We start from the raw sequence: 24,043 nt of genomic DNA on the forward strand, positions 1-24,043 counted from the left end.
AGATGCAGACTGTGTGGAAAGCAAAGGAGGGAAGCAAGAGGGCCCTGCTGGGGAGCTTGAACCTTAATCATCGGCTGTTAACACCTTGTTTAAGGTAACTATTATTTGTGTATTGAAACTGATACGGGCACACCCGTAGCTAGAAAACTCTCAGGGGAGGGGCACTGGGAGAACTGGTGGGGCATGACATAAAAAATAAATAAATAAAAATAGTAAAAAAAAAAGTTAACTCACTCACTCTGCGTCCTTCCTCCCGCCTCCCCCCTGCAGCTAGGTAACCAGCCCTTTCTTCCTCCCGGGTTCAGACCAATCCGATGCCAGGAGGGAGCCTGACCAGGCTGGCAAAGCAGCTGCGGCATCCCTCATTGAGCAGTCAGACTCAGGTGGGTGTGGGGGAAGCAGGCGGGCTTCCCTTCCCCACCTCCAGGTGCCGCCGCAACAGCACCAGGTGGGCTTGGCTGGGCAGCCCGTGGCAGCTCTTGCCAGTGCTCCCTACACCTGCAACGCCACTAGAGCTGCCCGGGTGCCAGCAGCCATGCAGACTCCCTCAGTGCAGGCAGCGGTGGTAACCAAGGATGGCAGTAGTGGCACCACACTACCTTCCAGGGAGGAGGGCCACGTGCCGCAGCTCAGGGGTCTGCACGACCCCATGGCCAGCTCCCCAATCACCATCTGCCCACTCCTGCTGTCATCACCTTTGCCGCCCAGACGGAGCTGGACTCGGCTGCAGCAGCCAACAAGGAGGAAGTGTCCAGGGTAGGTGAGAGGCGGACGGCAGTGAAGAGAAGGGAAGGTGCTGGGCAACTTTCCCTCCGCATCAGGAGTCGCCAGGGCATGGTGCAGGCAGCTGGAAAAAACCACTAAAAATTACAATAAATTTTAAAAAGGATTTTCAGGCTCGGGAATTGTGGGGCAGGACCTGTGAGTGAGAAAGCGTGGCCCCTGAATGCCCCACCGTAGCTACAGGCCAGGATAAAGGAGGAAGACTTTTGTCCTAAATTCTAAATTTTAGAATTCTTGCTGTAGATCACTGAAATGATTGCACCTTTAATTTCGTTGTACTGTGTACAATGACAATAAAGTATATTATTATTATTATTAAAAGCCGGAACACAGAGTGTTCCGCTGGAAATTTCCTGGGCCGCCAGTGAGTGGAAAGAGATGGACTTTGGTGGTGGCAAGCTGTGAAGGAGGGAAAAGTTAATTGTTCAGACTTTTAAGACCATCGTTTTGTTGTGTTACCAAGTTCTATGTTTTTGTTCCGTGATATGATGTTAAGTGAAAAGTAAAAATGTTTTACTCTCTTTTAATTATTGCAAGATTTATTCCAAGTTCTGCCGCACAGAACCCACAAACTGAGGTTACACCGCCACTTAGCTTGAAGAACACTACTAGCACGAATAAGAGGCAGACTGACAAAGCAAGGGTATTTGGTGGCATAAGGAAGGTAAGGATCCGAGTAGGCAAGCAGCAGCAGAAGGTAGTGGTAGGTTTGCTTGCTTGGATGGGAGGTAAGATTTTGAGTGCAGCAAGCAAGGAAAGGAATGTAGGCTGCAAGGAAAAAATTGGCACGACCAGAAGACATTGGGAGGAGAGAGGAAGCCAAAGGGACTAGAACTCCTCACACATCAATGCAATCCTAGTGGCTACCGTCTGCAGTCAATCAAGAAAGCCTAGAGCTTCTCTCCACCACCACGCTTCCCTAAGGACAACTCTACTTTCTCTATGTCTTTACTAGAAAACTAGGCTTCCCAAGTCCCCCCGGGGGGCGGGGAAAACCCCGCCCCAGAGGCCCGTTCCCCGGTGCCGCCAGATTGGGCCCCAGGGGGAACTCCTCCCCGACGTGCACGTCACCTGGAAGTGATGCAACCACGCCGGGCACGCTGGTGGCGGGGCCACGGCCATCCGAGGGAAAACTCTATGGTTTTCCCTTGTACGGCCGTGGCCCCGCCCCCAGTGTGCCTGGCGTCATCACGTCACTTCTGGGTGACGTGCATGCAGCACACGCGCGCACCAGACACCGGCTGGGAGCCCCCCGCTCTCGGCGAAGATCAACTTGGCAACCCTATAGAAAACTGTTGGCTGCCTAATAAAAGTGAAACTAATACAGGCAAAGACTGCAAGGAATGAGAAGATTCTAGCTCACAGTAGCCCTTGAAGAAGTTGGGTTAAGGCTCAATTGGTGCTCAACCAGTAATTTCTAGCCTTGGGAACTATGACATGACTGCTAGGTATCAAAAGAAATCTCTTAACCATCAATAAGACAGAATGTGTAAGTCCTAAAACCTATAAAAGGATACTAGATTAGATAAAGGGGACTTTTGTCAGCTGGCCACACTTTGCAGCACCTTTGTCATAAACCTGTCATCCTATATATCCATTCTTGCCTTGGTCTCCAACCCTTACCCCCAGACAAAGCATAAACCATGTATACCAGGCTTACCACAGGGAAGGCACAAAAACCCGGGGCTATTTTTGGGCAGGAACGCACAGGAACAGAGTTCCGGCTGGTTTCAGAGTTGGCCATGCCCACTACAGCCAAAACGTCTGTGCTCATGGCTACAGAGGGAAGGCCTGGAAAGCGACCCCCCACCACTCTGGGGCGGGTGGGCCGAGGGGGCCCTGGAAGAATCGGGGAGGCATTTAAATGCCTCCATGTGCCTTCCCGGGCCTGTCCAAGGGCCGGCTTGCCCGGGCTCTCCACAGCTGTGGGGTGCCCAGGCAAACCAAGGGAAGGCAGTTTAAACTGTCTTCCCTTCCCTTCAAGGGGGGGCTTGCCCGAGCTCCCTGCAGCAAGCACCTGGGCAAGCCAAGGGAAGGCATGGGGTATGGCCTAATAGGCTAATGAGCTGTGCTGTCAGGGGTGTGGCCTAATATGCTAATGAGTTTCTGCTATTGAGTGTGGCCTATTATGCTAATGAGTTCCTGCTAGGCTTTTTCTCAGAGGCAAATGCTATTCATTTTCTTCTGCCAGCTTTCACCTACATATCTAGGAATAGATAAATGCATGTTATGCATTATATGGTTTCTTTTTAGAATTTATGATTCTGAGGGATTATTCCCTACTTCATTTCAATCTGACCTAAGTTATGTTCTTTGAGATATAACACTAATTCCAAAAAGCAGTTTCATTTACATGATTTTGTGCAGAGGTTAGAAATGTGCAGTGCACAAACTCACAGAAAGTATAATACAATGTGGCATCACGTGCAGGAGTTGGTTGCTTCTGAAGTCTGCACACTGAGCAAAATATGCATCAACCACTTTCTCTTTAAAGGTTTGTATTCCTAGTTGTCCAATTAGTAGTCAATGTGGCTACAGGGAGAGTATTTGGATACTAGTATGATCCAAAATAACAAAACTACGTTGTACACTTGGTGATCTCTAACCATTGTATTACAAATTACTTGGTGTTATATTCAGATATGTGTTTTTACACATATGCAAACCTATTGACACTTTAAAATTTACCAATTCCACATCACTGTCAATGCTGGACAGAATCCAAAAAGCCTGGTATTAATTACTTTTCCTCCTCTTCAAACCAACCCCATATTTCTATTTTCTTCATTTGAGTGATTTGTTCACTAATCACACTTTGAAACAGCAAACAGATTGTAGTGCTTTGGACAGAGGTTCACCCCCCCTAAAAAGCTGATTTATTTACTAAAAATTTCACATTATCCCTCCTCATTCATCAAGCCACCTCCCACTCCTTTTTCAAACCCCACTCTAAATGCACTTATTTTGCCAAGCGTTTTCAAACCAAATTTTAACTCTACCCTATCTACTCTTCACTTTATTTTATCAAATCTTCTCTCAAGGTACTAAACCACTGCTCTTACACCATATAATGCCTGTCCTTCTGCTGTATTACTTTTACTGCACTCCTGAAGCAACTAAATAAATGTTAAGTAGTAATAGAAGCTAAATTTCCCACTAAATTCATTCCAGATTTCTAGCCACTGTATCAGTCTGTGCCAGATCATATAAATAAAACTCTTTTTGGGGATTAGTATTATAACTCAAAGAACATAGGTCAGGCTGAAATGAAGTAGAGCAGGATCCCTTAGAACTATCCACTCAGAAAAGAAAGAAAATCGTGTTTTTGTGTTGTCTTAGTATCAGAATTTGGAAGAATTCAGCAACGTTTTATTTTGGAAGTTTATGAACTTCAAGTCCATAAACCAAAGTAATGACTGCAAGGAGCAATGGCAGTTCTATATTGGACCAAAACCAATAAATAAATGAGGAGGGGGAGATATCTCTGTTGTGTTTACCTTAACAGAAAAATATTCAATGCCCCCCCCAAAGCAATCCTGAGGTTTTGAGGGTGCTCAGGAGGGGGTAAGCATTAATCTCTTCACAGGCACTCTTGTGTGAGCTTTGCACACTTGACAGACCTCATTTTTCTCAAGAAAAGATTTCTTTTTTTTTTGCAGGAAAGATGTATGATGTCTTCTTGCCCCTCCCCACCTCCCCTGTACAACATTCCACCCTCAGGGTTCCCTAAATCTCAGTAGCTTATTTCAGAGCTCTGAGATTTGTAATGGGAAGAGGAAGGTAACAAAGGTCTTTCACAAACACTTTCTGTTTGCAGAACTATGAAGATCCAACCCAATACTTTTTTAAAAAAAAAGTGAGTACAACAGAAGTTTTGTAAATAAACGATTCTCTCATGTTGTTGTCCAAAGAGAAAGTAGTAGACTATCATACAATTCTGTAATGTTAAACAAAATCTCTCACCACAAAACGTTCCTTCAAAGCTATTACCTCTTGGGGTCTAAAAAAGCAAAATTGATTAGGTAGTTCAAAAATATATACTTCCAATATTTTTCAAGTGACTCAGCCTCTTTTCTGTCCCAAAGGACCTGATTAAATTGCAAGTATAACTTCCTCTTGTTGGATCCCGGGTTAATCAGTCCAAAGCAGTAACTCTCCAATCCTGCATTTTTTTCAAGAGAGCGGGGCATAAATTTTCCCCACAAGTGGTTTGTAGTGGATTCCACCCCCGCCCCAGTCCTTTAGGTATAATATGCAATCTTTTGCACTTGGTAAAAAAGATAATACCAGTTTGTACATGTGCAACTTTTTGCATGAGGTTGAGAGATTTCCACTCCATGCAGATGAATGTGGTGCCTTCCATGGAGATCGCTTCAGAGGGCAGTCATGCTGGTCTGCGGTAGAACCAACAAAACTGAGGTGTTACAGCTAGTGTAGAGAACCAAAAATATAGAAGCTGTAATGATGTACAAAACGCTTAGAATCTCCTCAGAACTTCACAGGTACCTGGATATTTCCATGCATTAAAGAGGAATGAGGAGAATACTATAAGGGATTGGTAACTTGACAAATTTAGATTGTGTTTTCTAACTAAATCATTTAGCACGGTTCCTAAGAATGGAATGTGAAGAGAAGTTACTTGTAAGCAGGAAGATTTTAATAATCTACTTGTTTTTATATAGCAAATCACATGCACGATGAACTACACTTTTTACTTTTCCACCTTTTTCACATCGTAGCTCCTTAGACAATTTTGTCTTTAAAAATGTTTTCTTCTTGACAAAGTATACATTCAAGTCAATCCTTTCATTTCTCTTTAATAAATACAATAACCTCAGAAAACAGAAATTGTATTATCATTTGTGCTGAAGTTCTTCTAGAGGCCAGCAGTATGAAAAATATATTATTCTACCTCTTTTTATGGTTCACGTGTTTAATGCTTGAAATTACTAAGTAGTGTTTAGTGCCTCTTCATAAAACTAGAACTTGGAAGAAGGGCTTCAAGGTGGGTTGAAACTATTTTTTTTTTTCTGGAGAAACCAACTGCAATGAGAGTCCTTAGACTACAGATTCTCTGTGTCTGACTTTTTCCATTTTGAAAACTCCCCATACTTAACACCAAGAAAATGATGACTACATTGGGTTTGCATTTAGAGATCCAGATTCAAAGTCTCTCTAAAACATGCTTGGCCTTTTCTGTTGTAGTTCTGTAATTCTGAAATATCTTTCTGCAGCGGCCATCTGTCCCTTCCCAGTCATTCTTCTGGAGGTACCTTGGAACCCCACCAAAAACACTATAAACACAGTCTGGAACCAGGTATGCAGAGGACCGATTCTCCTATATAAACCTGTCTGCCAATCAAGACTTTCAGAAGAAGCCCTTCTTCATGTGTCCCTATCATCTGGAGGGGAGGCTACTAGGAAGGAATTTTTTTTTTGTAGAAGCATGCTGATTATCAGGCGTACTCTGGGCTTTTTTTGTAGAAAAAGCCCAGCAGGAACTCATTAGCATAATAGGCCACACCCAACAGCAGAAACTCATTAGCATATTAGACCACACCGCTGATAGCACAGCTCATTAGCATACTAGGTCACACCCCATGCCTTTCCTTGGCTTGCCCAGGCACCCTGAAGAGAAGGGAAGGGAGTTTAAACTGCCTTCCCTTGGTTTGCTCGGGACAGGCTGGGGAAGGCACGGTGAGGCATTTAAATGCCTCCCCAATCCTTCCTGGGGGGGGTCTGGCCCACCCACCATGGAGTGGGCGTGGCCAACTCTGAAGCCAGCCGGAACTCCGTTCCTGTGCGTTCCTGCCCAAAAATAGCCCTGGGCGTAACTGTAGTCCTTATTATCCTGTAGGTGCCAGGTGAAATCTTCCTTTCTAAACTGTGCATTTAATACTAATGTGAGATGATATAACTCTTATTAGTATTTTAGGTTGCTGTCTTACATTGTTTCCTTACCACTTCTTTGTTTTAGTGGTTTTAGCATTTTAGTTATTTTTATTGTTGTTTTAAGTAACAGAGACACTGTGAACATTATTAGAGTAGAAAGATTGGTTATGCATTTCTAAAATAAACAAACATACAAATTATAAATAATCTCTCTGAGGTGGAATGGAGAAATGTATTGCACTAGTTTTAGATTTTCATCCAAAATACTCATGTTTATTAAATAATTGTGATTGTCCTACACTTATTTTCATTTTTTTGGCGCTGTACCTCTTTCCTGCATTGACTTTGTAACATTTATCAACCCAAGAAAAGAGAAAACATTATCTTCACAGTGCTCTAGAGAATGATATGATATTCATCTCACAACCTTGTAAAATCAGAAATCAGAACTGTTCTGTATTGTAATAATGACAACACTATTCATGTAGTGCAGTAGAATATACTTTAAAGATGTGTTTGGCTTTGCTTAATTTTGCAAAGTGAATTGCTAGGCCTCACAGCAGTCTGAGCCACATTTTTAATGTATTACTTCTGAGACCTAATATCAGACGACTGTGAAATTGATAGGTTTTTCACTAATGAAAATGACAGTAAACACTCTGTACATGTCCAGAGGCAGCTTTCTCTCTAGTCAGTTGCAGAGAATCACAATCTCACCTGACTTTGATAACGGATCGTCATATCCCAAGAAACAGAAATTTCTAAAAGATTCTGGGAAATACCACTAGGAAGCCCATTTTGAAATTCTAATCACTTACAGTGCCACCCTGAGCAGAGTTCCACTCATCTAAATGAAAATAAAGTCAGTAGGTCTTAAATTTTAGGATTGCATATACATATATCACAGCACACAAGCTGTCCCCTGTGTGAATGATGGTGTCTGCTACACCAGGCCACCTATAAACAAGGTAAAGATATCCTGTTTGGGGAACTACCCGGGTAAATTAAATAAAAGAAAACAGCTTTTAAAAAACAGCACGATAAGGACAGAACATGCTTCAGAAAGGTTGAAATGCTGAAAACAGTTGATTGTCAGTTAAAGGAGGAGGCAAAGAATTCTGCTCAAGCCCAAGAGAACTTCAGGAAGAAGATTTCTAAATTGTGTTCTTTTCTCCCACAATTCCTCACAGGGACCCAAGCTTGCATATATATGCCTAGCCAGAGAAAACAGAGCAGGTTTCTGTAGTGGGATATTATTGTTTGTTAGTCAGGTATACTCATGAAAATGATAACATAATCCTTGCTTTCAATAAGGCCCCTGTACTTGTGACAGATGTGTAGTATTAACATTTCTCCATTATATAAACATAATAATGTGTAATACTTTGTTCTATTCTTCATCTACATGGTTTGTCCCAACAAACTACTTTAAGAGCATGGACTTTTTCCTTCAGTTAATCTGATATTAGAGTTGAAACACAGAAGTTTTGTGGTACCTTAAAGACTAACAAAATTTTATTCCAACATAACTTTTGTGGCTAGAGCCCACTTCTTCAGGTAAAATGAGCCAATATTCACTATGCTGCCATTTTATGTATGAGGCATTTAAAACACAGCACGGTCAAAGAGACATGAAATGCAGGAAGCAGAGAGTAAGATTTAACTATGTAAAATTAAAATTTAATCAAGAAAAATACTGAGACCATTCACTAGTTATGCTAAACTAATTAACACCTCTAATGAGTAATGGAGTCCCAGGTTTTACTAAGACAGAATATAGGTACACTAATTAAATCAATGAAGAACTCATAGTACGATTATAAGTTAATCATCTTTCCCTGGATAGCTGACAGTATGGCACATTACCAGAGTTGTCAACAGGCATGGAGAAAAATGTCCTTTCCCTTTAATGGAGGCTGAATGCATGGAAATGAGCAGCTGAAGGTTCTCACTGTTCACAGGTCAACAACATCACCTGGTAAATAACAACTCATAAAGGGACAGAACATTTTTTTCTTCGCATAGTTGGCAACCCTATTACAGTTATATGCCTTCTTCTAAGTCCTCTGTGTATGCCTGTTTGCGGTAACAACACATGTAAACTGGATATGGGAAGCAATAATCCAGCACTAATGGCTCAATTACATTTTATATTTAGCATCTAGTTAGCTTACTGTTATTTTTATTCTTTATTCTGGTAAATAACCCGCCTCTTCAAAGACACACATCCTCAGATACCATATACCTAGTGGTGTGTCAAAGTACTACCATTAATGCTGCTATTTAATGTGACACCACCAGGTCCCAACCAATGTTCCCTCTAAGCTGAGTCAGTGTGAGCTAGCTCACAGTTTTTTAGCCTCCAGCTCACATACATTTTTGTCTTAGCTCAGGAAGGATGGCACCAGAGCAAACTAATTTATGCAGTAGCCAAATCGCTCACTCACAACTTTAATGCCAGCAGCTCACGAAGTAGAATTTTTGCTCACAAGACTCCACAGCTTAGAGGGAGCATTGGTCCCAACCCCATGACATCATCAGGCCCTGACCAGTGAGCCCAAGAAATAATGAGGACTTGACAACCTGTGTACTTACACCACTTCACTATAAAATTTTTAGCTACAGACTTGGCTACCACACAGCAATGAAATGTTATTTTATTTTCCAAGTCATACATTTTAAATTCACTTTTGAAGCATAAATTGTAATGTATTAATTTAATATGACTGAGGGTTCATCACTGATACTGGTGGTGTGTGTGGGGTAGAAGAATATATGGAGCTGATATAAGACTACATTTGCTAAACAGATGGGGCATTCAACCAAAGTGAAACACAGTTTTTGAATTCCATTTATAATACCCCAAACATCTCATAAGGAGATAGATCCTCTGTATTTTAGTGTATTTCTTTTTCAGAATAGTATATTAGAATACTGAGTGTAATACAAGGGATATTGGGATGTCTGCTGACATAACACTACCAGTGTTCCCTCTAAGCTGAGTTAGTGTGAGCTAGCTCACAGTTTTTTAGCCTCCGGCTCACACATTTTTATCTTAGCTCAGGAAAAATGGCTCCAGAGCAAATTAATTTCCGCAGTAGCCAAATCGCTTGCTCACAACTTGAATGCCAAGAGCTCACAAAGTAGAATTTTTGCTCACAAGACTCCACAGCTTAGAGGGAACATTGAACACTACATTCCCCTCAAAAAATGCTGTTAAGTGACCTCTATACCTAAGAGGAGAGAATTAAGATTCTCAGTTACTTCCCACAATTAGAAAATACATCTTTGGACATGTATCTGCCATTTTGACATATTTATTGCTTTACAACTGTGATGACCATAACTTGTTATTTAGTCGAACAAAACTAAATTGTTATTTATTTTTCACTTTGCATGGCTTGAACATCATCATGTTACATGTTAATTTGCTGTTCATTCTCTGGCAATCAGTTTGAACCTTACCTGCTATTCCAATGTGTTTGAAAAAGTGTGCCTTGCACACGAAAGCTCATACCTTGAATAAACCTTTCTTGGTCTTAAAGGTGCCACTGGACTCTAAATCTGATCTCATAAGGAGGTAAGTGAACACAAAGATAGTATATGGAGAACAGTGGGTGGGGGAAAAATTCCTTACCACTGGTTAGAACATTTAGGGGAATATGCAAATGTTACCTGGCCCCGTCACAGGCTGACTCTGTGTTCTAGCAGGATGCTGTGATAGTTGTCATCAGAGAAGGAGCCAGCAAGACAACAGCCAGTGGGCCTATTACAAACAAGATAGAAAGTAAGGTGAGAGTGGTAATATTTCACATCTTCCAACAAGCTGCATTGAAAAGACTTATTTAAAACAGGGCTATTTTGGGGCAGGAACACACAGGAACGGAGTTCCAGCTGGCTTCCAAGTTGGCCACACCCAGCAGGAACTCATTAGCACAATAGGCCACACCCAACAGCAGAAACTCATTAGGATTGGCTACATTAGGGGTGTGTGGCCTAACATGCAAAGGAGTTCCTGCTACAAAAAAGGCCCTGGGTAAACAGAATAAGAAGCAAAAGGTGGCTGTGGCTGGATGAGCACACTTCTGGTATCATGGGGGTGCGGCCTAATATGCCAATGAGTTGTGCTGTTAGGGGTGTGACCTAATATGCTGATGAGTTTCTGCTGTTGGGTGTGGCCTATTATGCTAATGAATTCCTGCCGGGCTTTTTCTACAAAAAAAGCCCTGATTTAAAAGCTTTACTTTAGAAAACACTAACAACAATTAATATGATCAATCAGTATCACAGCTAGATGTTTACATACGGCTGGCATTCTCTGTGTGTTTTATTATCCTACAAGGATCTAAAGGCCTGAAACATGTGTTACATTTATCTTAGTCTGAATATCTACTGATTCACAATCCAATCAAAGGGAGAACAGACCTCAGCACAGAACCTTTTCTCTTCACTAACTTGAAAAAGTAGTAATAAAAATCCCGAGGCAGCTGAGAAGCCACTATAAAATTATAACCATCAAAACATTTATGAGCCACAAGGAACAAACACTGAGCCATTTGTGATGTCCTCATGAATGTATCCTTTGAAGATGAAGCCCTTTAGCAATTGGACCAACACCTGGGATTTTTTTAAAAAACAGACACTAATGGAATAAAATGTAAAATTACATAGATTTCATATGTTTCAACTAGTTTATAAAGCCTTAAGGGTATGATCCCATAATCCATGCAATGAATTAATCTTTCCAACCATCTCAGCTGATTCCAAACCAAGGTCACAGCAAGCGCTTAGCTATTAAAGCTGATAAATAAAAATATAAACCCACTTTCATTGGGCTGGATCCAATGAACCATGAATGAAATGAATGCACTCATCTTCCCCCACCCCTGCAGACTGACACTATCCCTAAAATGCTGCTGCTGAAAGCTAGAGAACATTTGGGAACAGAATGGGATATGGCACTGGTGATGCAACAGGAAGGGACAGATCAACAGAAGTTCATGCTCTTGTTCCATTTGCAGAGGATCAGACACCCAGTTCAGTTTCTAAGGACTGCCCTAAGGAGCAACTTTTCGGAGAGGTGGAGGACTGCAGGGAGAACGGGGAAATATCCACTGGAAGTAACCCTGAGTATTTCTGGCATTCTACTATGAGGTAGACTGATGAACTGGCCCAGATATTAACTTGCACAAGATCACCCAGCAAGTTAATGCTGTTAGCTTGTAGAGTTATATCAGACCACCACTAACCATATTATTTAGTCTAACTTGGGGCCATTCACTTGACACACCAACTACTACTATGTCTACACCCAAATTAGAGTAGTTGTGAGGAAATAGCAATACTGAGGCAAACTTGTAGTGGAAACACAAATAGGTACTGCAGAGCCAGCACTGGCAGTGGGAGGGCTGGGGCAGATGCCAAAGCCCACACCTGCAGTGAAATAATCCTGTTTCTTTTCTCACATTGCAAGGGGAGAATGGCAACTTTATTACTTCATGGTAATTGATGCTAAGCTCTCACCAAGACAGCTCACATCCATTCTCACATCAAGCAGGGGATGTACCAAAAGGGAAAGGGGGCTTGGTTATATTCTGTCACCCAAGGCCAATAGAAGGCTGGAGCCGACACGGGGTACTGCTATAAGTTTCCAAACACAATACAATAGGCAGCTGGATCTAAAGTCTGAATGCAGTACTCCCTTTGCTGGACTGGTGGCTCTGGGCACTTTTTGCAGACTGGATCATTTTATTTCATTTGTCTAGAAGATTCCATTTAGTCTAAAGTAGTTCATACTTCATGAATGGTGTTCACTACAATTTAAAAACAAGTCGTAATAATTTCTTGCATAAAGAAAAACTAAGAAGTAGACATATATTCTTATTAGGTCCCGTCCCCCCCAGTCAGATTCTCAGCATAGTTTTATTTAAGCAGTTTCATGGAACATTGTTAAACTGTCTAGCCTGCTGGTTGGTACTATATGACTTTGCAAAAGCTCTGCTGTTTTACATGCTTAGCACTCTGTGATCGCTTCCATCTGGAGAGAATATAGGCTTAAAATAAACATCAAATTGTAGAGATGGAAGGAGAGAATTTGTCAGCAGGCAAAGGCAGAAAGAGACCAGTTACCACAGGTTATTGCTGTTGCTTCAACAATGCAGCATCTCTGACAGTTCACAGAGACCGTATACCTAACTAATGATCTTATTAGAGCACAACACAGTCAAAGAAACTGGAGCTTCAAGAAAATATGGAATGCAGCAAAATATGGCAAGAAGTGTACAACTTTTTTGGGGAAAACCCTATTTCCTGCATTTTGCTGCTGTGGAATATCCAAGAAAAGAAAACGGTCACAGGGTGAGTACTTGAGAATACTCAGATTCCCTGGAAGGTTAATACTTTTCTTTCCAAAATAATAAGTATTCTTACAAAAGTCATCCATTCATGACAAAAATAGAGCAGCCACTGATATTCTCTAAAATGACATTTTTAATCTTTAAATTTCTGACACCACAATGAAATACCTCCACGAGGTCATGTGAGTCTTATTTAATGGTACTGCCATTGTCCACAAATGACAATCAGGGGCTAAAAAATAATGGGTCTATCCGGTAATAGCCACACAACAAAGAAGGTGGGGGGGCCTCACGATCTTCAGCTGCTCTTGGCAAAAGGGAGAGTGCAGACCCTGGGAACTTCCCTATATCAGGAAATTCACCATGATAGCACAACAACATGGAGCTTTGATTCTAGGAATCTATGCACCTGTTTAAGCAAGGCATAAACCTCCAATACACTGTAAGTAAAGGTAAAGGTTCCCTTGCTCGAAAGCCAGTCAAATCCGACTCTAGGGTTGCTCATCTCCGTTTCAAAGCCGAAGAGCCAGCGCTGTCCGAAGACGTTTCCGTGGTCATGTGGCCGGCATGACTAGACACCAAGGCGCACGGAACGCTGTTACCTTCCCACCAAAGTGGTACCTATTTATCTACTTGCAATTTCTTGCTTTCGAACTGCTAGGGTGGCAGGAGCTGGAACGAGAGACGGGAGCTCACTCCATCATGCGGCAACTCGGGTCTCGAACTGCTGAACTACCGACCTTCCACAGCCTGCTGTTCAGTGTCTTAACCACTTGAGCCACCGCAGCTCCCCAATACACTGTAGTTGTCATATATAGACAACTCTGAAGGAACTGTGCCAACATCAGTAGTGATACCTACCTGGGGAAACAATAAGCACGGGAGTTCTTTTGCAACTCATATACTGAAATGTGGAGAAAAATACAACTGGAGCAAAACAAGAGATTCTGCTGCACTTTGCAAGCTCGCTAAAATCAGTCTGTTTTAAAACTTGAGCCTTCATTAGTACAAGTTAGTTCTTCCTATATTGTATTTTAGCTATATATTTAATACAGTAAAGAAGAAATCATGTAATGGCATTCCAAACAAAGTAAACACATGGAGGAGATATAATCTTACAACTGTTGTTATACCATCTAGTAGCTTTTATGATTTCAATTAACTAGTAGCTTGTTCCAAGAACATTTAAATACTTAAGATTTGATAACTATGGTTAATCTTCATTCAACCTAAGATTACACAGAGTAATTACATGTAAACAGGAAAAATGAATTGAATAATATTTCCTGTTTCACTGTTGGCCACTATACTGTGAATTGTACAGAATATACAATTAGAGTTGTATTGCTAAGCTAAAAATATTGGTGAAGAACTAAAAATGACGAACAGTGCCTTTTTAAATTAATGTCTTATTAGTTGGGTGAAGTACACTGACAAAGAATAATTTATGCTTATTCAAACTGCTCTCGACATCTTCAGGTGTTTCCAAATGAGCTCACAGAAGAGTGATTAAATGCATCTGATAACAAGCCACACATTGCTGAAATTACTTACCGCCTCATTTTATGATTAATTAAACATGTAGATTAAAGTTGCAAAAGAATTTAGATTAATGAGCAAGTTAAGTCTTGCTGATATAAGTGAATTGGGAATTGGATGCTCTGTGGAACTTTATAAACATGCATTTTATAATGAGTAAGACAAGGCTACATGTTGAATCTTGGCCACAAGGGCCTTTGACGATGCAGTCTTTTTTAACATGGTTTGACAGCTTTCAAATAACATTCTACTATAGGCTTTAAACTTTGTGCATTGCTGTAAAACATGAGACTACATAACTCATGTATTAGGAGTACAATTATTTCTAAGCTCTCTAAGGTAATGACCCCCTGTAGCAGCAGCTGTTCAGAAAAATTACAGGCTCAATTGTTATTTTAATCAGAGAGAGTTTAGTAGTTAAAAGCAGTTATGCAACGTGTAAAATTATATGACACCTCATCAGTACCTTTTCTGTGAAAGAAAGAAAGAAAGAAAGAAAGAAAGAAAGAAAGAAAGAAAGAAAGAAAGAAAGAAAGAAAGAAAGAAATGAAAAATAGGAAGCACCACAGCTTGGGCTTATTAGTAAAGCACTGTACTCAGTCATTCATAAAAAATTCAAAGCCATTTATTAGTATGGTTTCTGTGCAAGGCAAGGTAATGTTTAAATTTACGATGACTCTTATCAGCTCCAAGTGAGTTTCAAAATATCTGCTGGGTTTGCCGAACATCCAATTTTTCTCTTTTAAGATCAGCTTTCCCTAATCTAAGTAGCTCAGTCAAGTGTCAGAAAGCCAAGTTGGACTTTATGGATTCGAAGGGCAGGAGCAAATCTAATTGTTCACAGAAGCACGGCTGGAAATAGTGTCCCATATAGCATTTTGTGGAAAAGTTTAACTTGATGGTCAACAGAAAAAGATAAATCCTATGTTCATCTTAGAATGCATCTTAGAGTGCACCAAGTCATTTCATCTTGTCTTGGCAAGTAGTATGTGTGAAAAAGGATCTAGGGATCTTAGTAGACCATACACTGAACATGAGTCAGCAGTGTAATGTGGTTGCTAAAAAGGCAAATGCGATTTTGGGCTGTATCGACAGAAAGATAGTGTCCAGATCACGAGATGTGATGGTACCACTTTACTCTGCTCTGGTTAGACCTCCCCTAGAGTACTGTGATCAGTTTTGGGCACCATGATCAGCCCCGTAGCTAGGACATTTTTGAGGGGGGGTGGCGGCCTCAAGGTACTTAAGTCACTTCCAGAAGTGACATGGGCATATGGGGGGGGGGGGTTACGCCGGGTTTCCCATGTCACTCCTCTTACTCTTGAGGAGTAAGAAGAGTAGAAAGGGGAAAACAGGGCAGGCCATTCTCTGCACCTCGTGTGGGGGCAAGGCAAGCTGGTGGTGTCGTTCCTCTTAGTTTCAAGGAGCCCTGTGGCTGTCCCCGCCCTCTGGCACCCACCGCCATGCTACCCCCTTCCTTGGCAGCTGTGCTGCTGGGGAAGGGACAGGAGATGGTAAGCCGCTCGAGACTCCTTCGGGTAGTGAAGTATTGGCAGGGTGCAGCAGCACGCACACACCCCGGCGCAGCGCCTGCACTTGCCGTGCTCAAGAGACTCAGCCGGCCCCTCCGCTGCACGGCGAGGCACCTGCACACATGATGGACTGCTTAAAGTGACAATAATAAGTAAAGGAACCCTCCCCCCCGACAATGGTGGTTGTCCCGCTTGCTCCAGGACAAGAGGCAAGGCCGGCCGGGATAGACCCTGCTATAGCCTCGGTCCTTGTTGGGGGAAACAGAACTGGTCTTTTTTGGGTGGTGGATAAGGCAGCTGCAGGAGCCTTCCGGGTGCCTCGGTCATCGCCCGCCCCCTCCAGTGGCAGAGCCCCACCATCAGCGCCCACCCAGCCTAGCCGATCAGGGACCAGCTTCGCACAGACCTTTCCCTTCCTTTCCCTGGGCGGCAGCTGATGGGAGCGCCAGCCCAAAGCTCACTGTGGGAGGCTCGGAGGTTCCTTGGGACAGGGCATGCTCCAGAGGAAAGCCTACCACCTGCCCTCAGTCTGCCCACAGGGGAAGGAGCCCGGGGGGGGCAATGCTTGGGGAGGGGGCCCCTAAATACCACTAGGGGGCTGGGCCCCACAGTAGTTATGGGCCTGACCACAATTTAATAAGGATATAGACATTCACTGATGTAGATTTTCCGGGTTCTATGGCCATGGTCTTGGCATTGTAGGACCTGACGTTTCGCCAGTAGCTGTGACTGGCATCCTCAGAGGTATAACACAGAAAGATGGAGTACTCTCTGTGTCAAGGTACACCCTCAGAGGTATAACACAGAAAGATGGAGTACTCTGTGTCAAGAGAGTACCTTGACACAGAGAGTACTCCATCTTTCTGCTGTCCCTGGTGGAGGCCGTGTCGGGCTGGGCGTTGAAGCACCCTAGACAGATGGTCCTGGGTGACTTCAATGTCCATGTCAATGATGCAGCTTCTTCATGGGTGACGGACCTGATGTCATCCACGGCGGCGCTGGGACTCTCCCAATATGTAATGGCCCCCACTCACCGAGCCGGTCACACGCTTGATTTGATCTTTGCGGCGGGGGTTACAGTGGACCGGATTACTGCTACGGCAGTTCCATGGTCGGACCACCATGCCCTGAGGGTTCAAGTGAATGTGTCACCCCTACCCTGTTTGGATGGCGAGCATATTTTAGCTTGCCCGCGGAGCCAAATGGACCCAGTGCGGCTTCAGATGAGCCCCTGGCGGCTCATTAGATGAGCTAGTCGAGGACTGGCAAAACCGACTCTCGACAGCCATCGACGAGATCGCTCCCAGACGCCCTCTGCACCCGCACACTAGGCTGGCTCCCAGGAGCTGAGGCTGATGAAGCAAAGGCTTAGACGGCTAGAGAGACAATGGCGGCGTGCTCGTGACGAAACAACAAGAGCATCTTATAGGACGCTTATGAAATCCTAGGAGGTGGCAGTCAAAGCTGCGAAGAGGGAGTTCTACGCAGCCTCAATTGCATCTGCCAACTCACGCCCAGCACAATTATTTAGAACAATTCGGTCTCTAACAGCTCTGCCACAATGCAGACAAAACACTAGGGAATTGGACATTGGCTGTAAGGCTTTTGCGAGCTACTTTGCAGATAAAGTCTTGGTGCTCCACCGCAACCTCCCCGTCACAGTTGAGACAGTGAGTGAATTTGAGGCTACTCAGCCTAGAGGAAGCTGACAGATTGATCTCAACTGTACACCCAACCACTTGCAGTCTTGATCCGTACCCCTCCTGGCTAATTAAAGCTGGCCGTGAGGGGTTGTGAGGCGCTCTCAGGGATATTATCAACAAGTCCCTCTCAGAGGGACTGTTCCTGGGGGCTCTCAAGGAAGCAATGGTCTGCCCCCTCCTTAAAAAGCCATCCCTGGATCCGGCCGAATTGGCCAACTATCGGCCGGTTTCCAACTTGCCTTATTTGGGCAAGTTAATTGAGAGGGCGGTGGCGATACAGTTGCAGAGCTTTCTGGATGATGCTTCCATGCTAGATCCTTTCCAGTCTGGTTTTCGCCCGGGCCATGGGACAGAGACAGTAGTGGCTGCTCTCACGGATGACCTCCGGAGACATCTGGATCGAGGCAGAATGGCAGTGCTGCTGTTGTTAGACCTGTCGGTGGCATTCGACACAGTCGAGCATCAACTCCTTGCCCACCACCTCGCCAACATGGGGATTCAGGGGCTTGCCTTGCAATGGCTTGTCTCCTTTCTCCAAGGTCGGGGACAAAGGGTGGCCATTGGGGAGCAGCAGTCCCGAAGGCACCCACTAGTGTGTGGTGTGCCTCAAGGGGCTGTGCTCTCCCCGATGCTATTTAACATCTATATGCGCCCCCTTGCCCAGATTGCCCGGAGGCATGGGCTGGGTTGTCACCAATATGTGGATGACACCCAGCTCTATCTGATGTTGGGCGGTCAGTCTGACTCTACCCTGGAAGATCTGGACCAGGCGTTGCAGGACATGGCTGGATGGCTTAGACTGAGTCAACTGAAATTGAATCTGACGAAGACGGAGGTCGTATGCCTGAATCGGAGTGGTACGGGGGTAGGGATCCCACTCCCAGCTTTTGGTGGGGCGCCATTGGTGCCAGCTCCGAGGGTCAGGAGTTTGGGAGTGCTCCTGGATGCTTCCTTAACAATGGAGGCCCAGGTAGCAGCCGCTGCCAAGGCAGCCTTTTACCATCTTGGGCTGATTAGGCAGTTGGTTCCCTTTCTCGAATGCAATGATCTGGCTACAGTGATCCATGCTATGGTCACCTTGAGGTTGGATTACTGCAATGCTCTCTACATGGGGCTGCCCTTGGTGCAACTCCAGAAGCTGCAGCTGGTGCAGAATGCGGCGGCCAGGCTGTGAATAGGTCTCCCCAGGTGGGAGCACATCCAGCCTGTGCTTAAGACTCTGCACTGGCTCCCAATAGCATTCCGGATTCGTTTCAAGGTGCTGGTTTTGATCTTTAAAGCCATTTATGGTCAGGGACCGGCCTACCTGAGGAACCGCCTTTCCCCGTATGTTCCCCAGAGAGCAATGCGATCAGGATCCCAAAACCGCCTGGACCTCCCTGGCCCAAAGGAAGTCAGGTTGATGGCAACCAGGACTAGGGCTCTTTCATTTGTAGTTCCGTACTATTGGCATGAGCTTCCTGCCGCGATCAGAACTGCTGAGATCAGGGCCCTGCGGGACTTGTCACAGTTCCGCAGGGCCGTGAAAACAGAAGTTTATAGGCAGGCATTCCACTAGAAGTGACGTCCTATCAGCAACGCCCTATGTGAACACTGATCCAACACGACCTAGTGCAGTGGCACCACTGAATGTGTCCCTAAACTGCACTTTAGTTTTATCGCCATTGAATGAATGTTTTATATTGACTTGTTTATGTTTTTAAATTATGTATTTTAGGGAAATATGATATAGAAGGAAGCAAAAGGCAACTCTGAAGTAAGAATATGGCCAAATAGCAATTTATCTCTTGTTCCTTTAAGGTCAGTTAAAGTTTGTTGTCACTATTATTGAGGTTGCATGTAATCCAGTTTCAATTGTAAAATGAAGAGGGAACCACATATGCAATAGTATATTATTTATGATTGATAATATGATTATATTAACTTCGCAATTTAATTGATTACTGTGAGTGGTTTAGCTGCAGAATTTGAGCAATTTAAGTGAAAACAAAGAGAGGATTTTTGAGTTGTGTATTCAATAGGATATACTAATCTGCTTTTTGATATCTGAGAATAGTAGACGTGAAAATAGGAAGAACTGTAGAAAATATACATTCAACTAGTAACTAAACATGGAGTGAAATACTAGTGAGTGGGTTATGTGGGTGGTGGGTGTATATGTTTGTATTTGTTTTGTTTGTGTTATTAATGTTTGGAAATCAATAAAAACCTATTATAAAAAAAATAAATTATGTATTTTATTCTATTACTGTAAAATGTATATTGCTTACCAGGTTTTGGAAGCTGCCCTGAGCCCGCCTGGCGGGGAGGGTGGGGTAAAAGTGAAATAAATAAATAAATAAATAAAAATACCTTACCACTAAAATGTTAATGAATTACAATTAGAAGAAGAAGAAGAGATTGGATTTATACCCCGCCCTTCACTACCCAAAGGAGTCTCAGAGCGGCTTACAAACTCCTTTCTCTTCCCCTCCCCACAACAGACACCCTGTGAGGCAGCTGGGGCTGAGAGAGCTTTGACAGAAACTGTTCTTTTTCAAGAACAGCTGTGCCAGAACTATGGCTTGCCCAAGGTCATCCAGTAGCTACAAGTGGAGGAGTAGGGAAGCAAACCTGGTTCTCCCAGATTAGAGTCCGCACACTTAACCACTACACCTAACTGGCTCCTAATAATTTTAGATGTTACAGGGCAGAAAACTGGAAACAAGTTGGAGAGTGCTGAGAGCCAGTTTAAATGTGAAGAAGGGCAGTCGGTATAGAACACTAAAAGCTGTAGCACTTGAGACATTCACATAGGATTTGATGTTTGACTGAGCCCTATATCATCATAAAAATGACTGTCCAGACAGATGCCGGGGAATAAGCATATGCAATAAAGCAGCACAGCAGTTAGCAAAATTATTATTTTAACAGTGGTCTATTTTCAGTTATTCACCAGCTACACATCAATTTAGTTAAGAAAGAAAGAATCCATTAACATTAAAATGGCAACTGCACTAAGAATGATAACAACAGTCTTATTCTGGAGATTGGCCAATGGAAACTGCTGTTAATTGGAGTGTCTCATTCCTCTCAGAGAGTTTTATAGAACTCCCTCTCCATCAGGAGGACATGCTCTGCAAATGGAGACGGGGACAGTTTCAAAACTATCCGTCATGGCCAATTACAAAGAAAACAACATTAAGCTGCTACTCAAGGAGAATTTGTTCAGTAAATACGTAAAAGGAACTTGTGCCTATGGAATTAAAAGGAAAAGAGCTTTGATTTACACCTTCTATACACAGCGATTAATGCACACGTACACACACTGTTAACAAAGGAAGAGTAAAACTGCTAGCCACAAGCCACCTACCTAAAGTCACTGAAAGTGCTTGAAGCAAAATTGCTCTGGAGGAAGAGGCTTCTGAACTTTAGCCTAAATGGAAAAGTCAAGTATTCACTACTTAATTTTAATTTGGGCAGTATCTTTCTTTTGGGCAGTTATCTTTCTTTGCAGTATTAGTTTAATTTACTTAAGCATGTTTCTGATATAAACCACAATCCTCAGACCACTAATTCTTAGAACTTTCTACTGAAGCCAAAGAAGCTACTGTAGTTAGGAGGCCTGGCAAATGTAACGTTCCTGGTGAGGCTGCCCTTTAACGTTCAGCAAAATCTTTTTGTTCTTGCTTCAAAACACTCTTCTGTAAATACACAGTCATATCTGTTATTGTATATATAATTTTAAATCCTGTGTTTTAGACAGAAGCAAAGGACACATGTATTGTGCAATTAAGAAACACAATGAGGCAGCAGACATCTCATGCCCCACAAGCTCATGTTGACTGTATCCATCAAAGGGCTGTGTATGACTTCTTCATGGCCCTTCACTCAGACACTGAGCAGTTGATACATTTTTCATCTAAAATGTTTATTTTCTGCCTTCCCTCTGAAGATCCTCAAGCAGCTTCCAAAAAATGCCCACTGGCATCAAGAACAGCAATTAAAATAAGCAGCAAGCAAAATCCTTTTTTAAATAAATAAATAAATAAATCAAAACACTAATTAACCAGTCCAATCACCAGCTTAACTTTAACCAAACTCCAACAATTTAACTCCAACAAAATGCCCTTTCAAATAAAACTTCTTTACCACACTTCCTAATAACCTTATTACCAACTCGCCGTGAGTGCAAAAAGGGTGGTACTGCGTGGAGCTGTGGCCACTAAGGATACCATCCTGGTGACGTCGGTTCCCTTGTTAGTTGTTGTGGAGAGCACTTATGTTGCACTGAATGTTTTTAAAATGCAGTTTTAATGTTTTGTGTATTGGGCATTGGCCCCAAGGCGTACCGGCATCACTTCCGGGTGATGTGGATGCTGCACGCGCGCTCTCTAGACAACGGCAGGGAGTCCCCTGCTGCTGTAAGTTTCTGTCTTGGCAACCCTAGTAGGGTTGGAGGCAGCAACCCAAAACCTCAACACTGCCTCAACACCAGCAGTGGCCAGAAGGGAGGAGTGGTGGCAGAGGTGGTCAGGAAAAGGAGTTGGTAAGCTGAGTCAAACGTGGGAGAGGTGTGTTGTAAGTGACAGGAAGATGGGACCCCAAAGCGAGCAACAGGGGAAGGGAGGAATGGGATTTCCACTTCTCCTCAAGCCCTTGTGGGTGTATGAAAGCTAACTCTAAACATACTATGGCCCCAGTCACATGGAGAATTTGCCGCACAAAAGGCATGAATGTTGGGTGGATTTTCGGGGTGCGGTCACACCGCAACATCTGGGAAGCGTAGCGCACCCGTGGCCGAAGATGCGGAGTTAAAAAGTACCAAGGAAAGTGCACTAGTATCCGGAAAATGCGTGGCACAGGCGGGCGTCTGATCGCGGGAGCGCTAGTATCCCGTGGCATCTGGCGCCCATCCACATCCCGTCACAAACCGGATGTTTTCCGTAAGCGCATGCACACAAACACGAAACTGAAAGCAGTGCTGCTCTGCAGAACTGGACATGCACACAAACGCAAAATGCTTGTGTGATTGCGCCGTACTGCTTCTTTGCCACTCTGCAGCATCGCCGTGTGATCGCCAGCTAACAGCCGAAGCAAGGAGACTAGGGGGACAGTGTGATCAGGCTACCGCACTTTATTTTGCTCCAGGGCAAACAGCCACGCCTCCCCCCCCCCCACGTTATCTGGCCCATGTGACCAGGGCCTATTATAATCTACAGTAATTAAACAGAATTGAGGACAGAGCTATGACAACAAAAGGGGAGGATTTCAGAGCAGCAAACTCCTGTTAGCTGGAGTCCTCAGGAACATTTCCAAGTGAATTGTTTCCTTCCTCCATCAAGAGTCAGGGTTTTTTGTATGATTCTCATTCATTCCCATAAGGACAGTAAAGTGACATATGTGAGCTACTGTGTGAGAGCAAAATCTCCCTCTTGAGTGGGGTCTCACTGCCAGGGAATAACACAACATATACACTCCCCACCACCATAATTACATGTATTCTGCCAGTAAAGTGCTGCTGTCAATTTCAGTAAAAGTTTTCAGCAATTTAAGAATGTTTTAGAATATGCACATCAGAATCCAGCGTTATTCAACTTTTGTACCACATCCATTTCTCCTGACTTTTATACACCTTATTTCCAGATACAAATATAATTTAAATAATAGAAGATTGCTTCAGATTATTGCACATACTAAAATGTGGAATCATTTGCAGAAAAAATAGTCATCTTAATAAAATACGCCACTTTAATGCCAACAAAACACACATATCGAGCACTGTCCATGAGAAGGTGTTCTTGTTAGAGGAATAAGCACAGGATGTTCCTGCTAGCATTGGATTGAAGAAGGAAGCAAGCGCCAAAGGCACATGGGACTTGTCCAGATAACACTGGACATATAACTAGACGTCTGTGTAGTATAATGCCAATTTTGCAGTAGTAAATCATATTTTGTTTAGCTGGTGTAAATTGTCAAAAGCACCACCTTACCTTGGCATCAAAAACAATTCAAAACTTTGTGCCAGGCTGCTAAACTATTGACTTTCCAGTCTTTATAGGATAGAGTGTTGTATAAAGACTATACAGTGAATAACTTCTATTTTTATAAAAGATATATCGGTGCAAATATACATAAGTGGTAGAATAGGTGTGGTATCAATGCCATTCTCACCTAAGAAAATTAATTAATTTTTGCTCTCAAGGTACTTATTTGAACCATATAAGAAGAAGAAGAGAAGACATTGGATTTATACCCT

General features: G+C 43.2%; 1 protein-coding gene across 8 annotated transcripts in view; it reads right to left on the bottom strand.

The window, feature by feature from the left end:
* The window catches only part of SOX6 (SRY-box 6), a 678,959-nt gene that overhangs the window by 528,068 nt on the left and 126,848 nt on the right, over window positions 1-24,043 (bottom strand). For all 8 annotated transcript variants that reach the window (XM_015422310.1, XM_015422307.1, XM_015422305.1 and 5 more), the window contains one exon: window positions 10,351-10,441. The gene's annotated coding sequence lies outside the window, so the exon portion shown is untranslated. The remainder of the gene's footprint in view (window positions 1-10,350; window positions 10,442-24,043) is intronic.

This window comes from Gekko japonicus, unplaced genomic scaffold (genome assembly GCF_001447785.1).
Source record: "Gekko japonicus isolate JY-2015 unplaced genomic scaffold, Gekko_japonicus_V1.1 scaffold693, whole genome shotgun sequence".
NCBI lineage: Eukaryota > Metazoa > Chordata > Lepidosauria > Squamata > Gekkonidae > Gekko > Gekko japonicus.